The sequence below is a fragment of the Sminthopsis crassicaudata genome, chromosome 5 (assembly GCF_048593235.1).
Source record: "Sminthopsis crassicaudata isolate SCR6 chromosome 5, ASM4859323v1, whole genome shotgun sequence".
Taxonomy (NCBI): Eukaryota; Metazoa; Chordata; class Mammalia; order Dasyuromorphia; family Dasyuridae; genus Sminthopsis; species Sminthopsis crassicaudata.
In genome coordinates this window covers 199,947,962-199,953,840 of record NC_133621.1, presented here as the reverse complement: position 1 = coordinate 199,953,840, position 5,879 = coordinate 199,947,962, and the positions used below count along the sequence as shown (strand labels likewise).

The 5,879-nt window shown below is 39.4% G+C and overlaps 1 long non-coding RNA gene across 1 annotated transcript; it reads right to left on the bottom strand.

Moving 5' to 3' along the window:
- Positions 1 to 1,939: 1,939 nt before the first annotated feature.
- Positions 1,940 to 4,348, bottom strand: LOC141543727 (uncharacterized). The gene is made up of 3 exons (XR_012482501.1): positions 3,861 to 4,348; positions 3,191 to 3,381; positions 1,940 to 2,346 (listed from the first exon to the last, which is right to left on the bottom strand). It is a non-coding gene; the product is annotated as an uncharacterized LOC141543727 (long non-coding RNA).
- Positions 4,349 to 5,879: the final 1,531 nt, after the last annotated feature.

The following is a 5,879-nucleotide window of genomic DNA, read 5'->3' as shown; positions in this document are numbered from 1 at the left end:
TGCCTTCCTCCCTCCTTCCCTTCCACCTTCCTTCCCTCCTGTCTGCCTGCCTTCTCTCCTATTTTCCTTCCTTCTTTTTTATCTTCCTTTCTTTTCCTTCCTCCCTCCTTCCCTTCCACCTTCCTTCCCTCCTGCCTGCCTTCCTTCTCTCCTATTTTCCTTCCTTCTTTTTTATCTTCCTTTCTTTTCCTTCCTTCCTCCCTTCCCTCCTTTTCCTCCCTCCCTTCCTCCCCTCCTTTCTTTCTTCTCTATCCTTTCCTTCCTTCCTTTCTCCCTTCTTTCCCTCCCTCCTTCCCTTCCTCCCTTTCTCTCTCCCTTCCTTCCTCCCTTCCTTCCTAACTTCCTCCCTTTCTTCCTTCTCTTTCCTTCTTATGAGCTTGTGTTTATGACTGCTTTGTAAATGATGCTTATGTTTGCGTGGAAGTGTGTCTTTGGTAGTCCATTAGGCAATGAGAATGGAGAAATGGGATGCACACAGGATATGCTTCTAAAAATTTAAATTTTTTGTGTGTCTGTAACCCAGGGATCAACCTTAGTTCTTTTATATGACTCTCCTTATTGGCAGAGAGAATGATTACTTGATACCATATAACCTGTATGAGGATCAGAGTTGGTGGGAGCACTGAAGATAAACCTTCTTCATGCTTCTGGCTTTAGGAGAGAACTGAAACAATATCTTTGGGGGGAGGGAAGGAGAGAGGAGTGAAAGAAGGAGAAAGATAAAAAAGAGAGGGAGGGAAGTAGGGGGGAGAAATAGAAGGAGAGAGAGAGAGAAATAGGGAAATAGAGAGACAAAGAGAAGAGAGAAATGGAGAGAGAGAGAGAGATAAGAAAGAGAGAGAGAGAAAGAGAGAGAGAGATAGAGATAGAGATAGAGAGAGACAGAGACAGAGACAGAGAGAGAGAGAGAGAGAGAGAGAGAGACAGACAGACAGAGAGAGAGAGAGAGAGAGAGAGAGAGAGAGAGAGAGAGAGAGACAGAGAGAGAGAGAGAAGGGAGAGGTAGACAGAGTCAGCGATGGAGAGACGGAGAGATAGAGACACAGAGAGAAGACTTTGGAAGAGCAGCAGACATACATTGACATGACCCTCATTTCTAGCTTACCTTTTTAGAGAATTTCTCCTTGGGTGAGATCAGGGATTCTCTTGGTTGATCAGAAATATTTCCCTCTCTCAGCCAGTCACAAGTATTTATTATGTCTACTTATTATGTCTACTTATTCCGTTGATCGTGCTCCAGGCACTATGCTAATTGCACCCAGTGAGAAAGTTTATCCACTCTTGAATATTATTGTCTCAGTGATTTATGTAACTTTTCTTAGTTCTGTTTGCTATCCACTGGATGAGTGGTTATTGTTGATTCAATTGTTTTTCAGTTATATCCAACTTTTCATGACCCCATTTGATGTTTTATCCAATTCTTCATGACCCCATTTGATGTTTCTTGGCAAAGATATTAGATTGGTTTCCATTTTCTTTTGTAGCACTTTTTTTTTTTTTTTTTTTTTTTTTTAAATAAATGAGGAAATTAAGGCAACTAGTGACTTTCCTAGGGTCACATAGCAAGTAGGACTTGTCTTGTCTGAGACAAGATTTGAACTCTTCCTGACTCCAGGCTTTAGCATTCTATCAATTACATTGTGTTACCTGGCCAGGTAGCCAGTAATTGTGATAATCTTTTGTGTAACTAGGATTTAATAAGAAGGGAGTCAAACCTCCAGATTTAGATTAGGTCTGTTCTTTCCCTTAAGGGATAATGATCAATAAAATGGTTTATTTGGGGAAAAGAGGGGCAGATAGAGGATATTTTAGTCCAATTCTTCTCTCAGAGGGAAGCATAATGACCATTCTCATGGTCCCAGTCTTCTACTCCCATCCAGATAGAGTCAGCATCTTCTTTGGACAGGGATGATTAAAAAAATCCAGAGATATCTATTCATGTGTTTCCATGAATTGCATTTATATACCTCAAGTGAAAATACATGAAACCTACACGGGCAACACATATGTAGTTTAAAGCTATATTTCTAAAGAAAAGCATAATAGTTAATTTTTAAAAATTTGATTCTTTTATTTTAATTGGTTTATCTGAATAAAATGAATAAAAATGGTGTCCTTTACCATGTATACAAAAAGTGTTTGCTTTTAAAAAAAATTCTCTGGCTATTTACCCTAAGGAAACATCCTACATTTGTCTAAAAGGGTAAGGATATCAGCTTTTTAATTCTTCTGTTTTTAGAGACTCGGTTTCATTCTTTGACGATTCCATTTGTTCTCTGCTCTCTATTGCCTTTCAGGGAGATTGCTGAAGTGGAGTGTCAGAAATCCAGGGCCAATCCCATCAACCTGGGAAGCAGACGGCATGAGAAAAATGTTTGGTTAATTAGCAGAAATGAGCTAAGCAGTTCTCAGAATGATTAGGATATATTTTTACATGTTGGCATGGAGTCATGCCAGATGAATTTTCCGTCACTGCTATTTTTGGTGTCCAAACTGAGTAATCAGTATTCCTCTCTGAGTAATCTATCTACCCAATAGGAAGGATAAACTGGTTGTACAGAGCCTGGGCTTTGACTGGGAAAGCTCCACCTAATACATTTCTTGAAAGGCTATGGGAAAGAGTTTATTGAGAAGGTCTGGTTAATGTTAACCACAATAAAATGCCACTGGGGCTCTGTGCTATATAATTTCCTGGTCAAGAAAGGGACTATATTTCTCTGTGAAGGTGTAATATTAACTTGACAATGCCATGCTAAGAACTACTTTTGAATTCAAGGGGAACTGAAAGTTATCCCTCTCCCTCTTCATCAAGAGGCCCTTCTTAGCTCTGGTCCCATGAGGACAAACAGTATTTAAAACTTGAGAACTGGAGAATCCTGATCTCCAAAAAAAGGGACTACTGATTCTGGTTCCTTATGTCACACACCTTGGAACACCAGAAGAATAATTTATAGCTTGGGTTTGGCTCATGTCTACGATTTCCTCAAGATGAGAAGAAGAGAAAGATACTCAATGTTCAATGTAAGTCAGGTATAGAAAACTATTTTTCCCCTGTTAAATAAATGCACGTTGACCTACAAATTTAAATAAGAAGCAGTAATTTGTTACTATTATGCTCTCCCAGGAAGTCAAGACTTAACAGAACATGAAATGGCTTACAGTACTCCTGAATCATTATCTCACATTTTACCTTGGCTCTGCACAGTCTAAGCTGTTCTTACGAGGCTTGTCTTCTGGAAAGTCAGATCAGGAGCTGGATTCATCTTGCTGCTGGTGGTCATCCTCCTGGTGCAGAAACTACTTCTGCTGGGAATTTCAGGCTAATGGACCAGGAGTTCCATCCTTTCCAATTTGCAAGAATGCATTCAGAGCTGGAAATATCTATATCAGAATCACTATTCAGTCCCATCAAATGCTGTCTTTGCTTTTCCTTTTTGAGGTATTTGGGGTTAAGTGACTTGCTCAGGATCACACAGGTAGTAAGTGTTAAGTATCTGAAAGCTGCATTTGAACCCATGTCCTCCTGACTCCAGCACTTATGCTCTATCCACTGTGCTATCTAATGCCCTTCTGCCTTCACTCACTAGAGAAAATCATGAAATTAGAAGTTAGAGAAAATCACAAAAATGCACTGCTTGACTTCACTACAAATTTATGTTGTTACCTCATTGGGAAGGCAACCCCCTTTATATCCCTAATCAATACACTAACTTTCCCAAGTGGCTTTTCCAGAAAGTTTCATTCCTCACAAATCTTCCACAGCTCCTTCTCCCCCTATCCCTCTCAGCCGAGAACTTTAACTCATATTTCACTGAAAAAATTGAAACTATTCCCAAAGAATTCCTTCTTCTGTTTTTTACCTCACATACTGAGATGCCTTCTGCCACTGCTTCTCCTTTACCCCAGTTTCACATGAAAAGATAGTCTTTCTCCTTGACAAAACTAACCCTCTACAAGCACAAGTGATCCCATTCCAACATTTCCTCCAGCAGATTTTCTCGATCATCCCTTCTCTCACTAATCTTCCATTGCTTCCTATCTGCTGGCTGCTTCCCTATTGCCTACAAACCCGACTCTGTTTCTTGATCCTCAACTGTCACTGATCCATCATTCCCTGACAGCTATTGCTCTATATCTTGCTTCCCTTTAATGGCCAAACTCCTTAAGAAGCTACTTCCTTTTCTCTCATTTTCTTCTTAACTTTCCACAGGCTGGCTTCCAGGCTTATCATTCAACCAAAACTGATTTCTCCAGTGTTACTAATGATCTCTTATTTACCAAAATTACTTCCTGTGCTTTTTTCAGCCCTTCTTACAATTTCTTAATTTCTGTGTAGCATTTGAGACAATTAGTCACTTACTCTCTTCCATGCACTCTGCAGTTCAGTCATACCAGCCTCTTTATTGCTCTTCACCTACAACACTCCATCTCCTAAGTTTCAGCATTTTCACTGGTTCAGAAAAGAACACAAAACAGAAAAGACAGCTAGAGTTAAATCCCAGGTTAACTGACCTTCTGCTTTAGTATTCCTAAAACATTGTGCTTCCAGATTGGGAAGGACATTGTACATTCCTTACCCAACCCTCTCAGCTAAGAACCTTACCTCATACTTGACTGATAAAATTGAGATCATTTGTATAGAGTTCTCTTCCTCCCCCTTCTTATCTTCCATCATTCAGACATCTTTCCCCATTGTCTCCTGATGAGTTGATAGTACTTGCTCCAGCATTATAAGACCACAGTCTCAGATAAAATAGATTGTTCTTCTTGCCCTCTACCTACTCCAGACATCCTATTGCCTCCCAACTTTTCCAGAAGATGGCCCCTGGTATCATCCTCATTCTTTAATCTTTAATATCTCTCAATCTCTAGTCCTTCCCAACTATTTGTAAACACATCTTTGTTCACATCTCCACCAAAAGAGACAGTCTCACATGGTCCTATTAGTCTTGTTAGCTATCATCTGACTCCTTTCCTCCCTTCAGGGATAATTTTTTTTTTTTGACCATATGACTTTTTAAAGATAGTATTTTATTTTTCCAAATACATGCAAAGATTGTTAGCTACATTCACCTTTGCAAAACCTTGTATTTCAATTTTTTTTCTCTCTCTCCCCCTCTTCCCCCAAGACAGCAAGCAATGTAGGTTAAACATGTGCAATTCTAAATACTGAAATCTGAATGGTGATGTCTTCCAAAGATAGAAATGATATCTTCATTGCCAAATCTAAGTACCATTTCTCAAACTTCAGTCTTCTTGACCTCTCTGCATTACTTGACGATGCTGATTGGATCACCTTTCTCCTGTATCAGTGCTCACCTTCTTTTTCCTTTTCTGGATTTCCTGCTTGTTGGACCATATATTCTCTGTCTCCTTTGCTGGAATTCCTTTCAGCTCATACCCATTAACCCTGTGTAGGTATGACCCCAAAACTATGTGCTGGGCTCTTTTTTCTCTCTATACTCTTACTTGGTGATCCCATCAGATCCCATTGTACAAATAAAACTAATGCAGACAAGATTAGAAGGGAAACAATAAATTGGAAAAACATTTTTACATCCAAAGGATCTGATAAAGGCCTCATTTTAAAAATATATATATAGAGAGAAATATATAGAGAAAAGATAATGATGAATGTTGGAGGGGAAAACTGGGACACTGATGCATTGTTGATGGAATTGTGAACAAATACAACCACTCTAGAGAGCAATTTGGAACTATACTCAAAAAGTTACCAAACTGTGCATACCCTTTGACCTAGCAGTGTTTCTACTGGGCTTATATCCCAAGGAAATTCTTAAAGGAGGGAAAGGGACCTTGTATGTGCAAAAATATTTGTGGCAGCCCTCTTTGTAGTGGCCAGAAACTGGAAACTGAGT